Here is a 1046-nt window from a genome sequence, read left to right on the forward strand (position 1 = left end):
CAGGTATTCCTCGTCGACGCCCAGATAGATAAATAGATAGATAGATAGATAGATAGATAGATAGATAGATAGATAGATAGATAGACAAACAGACAGGCAGGCAGACAGATATACACACACCGACACATATGTCTTACGCACATATGCACACATACATACGCGCACACACACACACAATATAGAAGTGTGATCAATTATTGCATAAGATCTACATTAAAATCGCATGTATAAACACTAAATTAAAAGATAGGAACAGTGTGTATATATGTGACGGAGTGTATATGTGATGGTATGTACATATATGTATGTAGGTGTGTACGTCATTATGCATATACCTATATCTGACAATTTCACATTTAAATGAACGTGTGTATGAGTGACTGCGCGTGCGTGCATGTAGACGGAAAAATAATTGCATGTGTATATGTATATGTTTTTACAATATCTTTTTCAACATAGTCTTCTAACCATGTCTTTCCTATTATAATAATACTTTGTGTATTAAATTGTGGTTTTGAAGATAAGATTTAGTACATGCATGGCGTAAACAACACGCTCGCTGATAAATATTAAAGGGAAATTATTTGTTTTAATCCTCCTTTTATTTTTAATACTTTTGTAACATATAGGCGTAGGCGCGGCAATGTAGTAAGAAGCTTCTTCCCAACCAGATTCAGTCCGATTGTGTGACACCATGGGCAAGCGCCTTCTACTATAGTCTCTGGCCGACCAAGACCTTCTGAGCGAATTTGGTAGACGGAAACTGAAAGAAACCCGTCGTGTGTGTGTGTGTGTGTGTTTATTAGTCCTCCACTATCGCTTGACAATCGATGTTGGTGTATATATTTCCCAGTAACATAAAGGTTCTGCAAAAGGGAATTAATAAATTAAATACTGATTGTTTTTAAAGAAATAAATAATGAGGTCGATTCATTCGACTAAAATTCATCAAGGCGGTGCCCCAGTATGGCCGCAGTTTAGCGAGAGAAACAATTATAAGATAAAAGTTTAAAAAAAGATGATAAAAGAAAAACTTGGTTTTTATG

Source organism: Octopus bimaculoides, chromosome 4, assembly GCF_001194135.2.
Source record: "Octopus bimaculoides isolate UCB-OBI-ISO-001 chromosome 4, ASM119413v2, whole genome shotgun sequence".
NCBI lineage: Eukaryota > Metazoa > Mollusca > Cephalopoda > Octopoda > Octopodidae > Octopus > Octopus bimaculoides.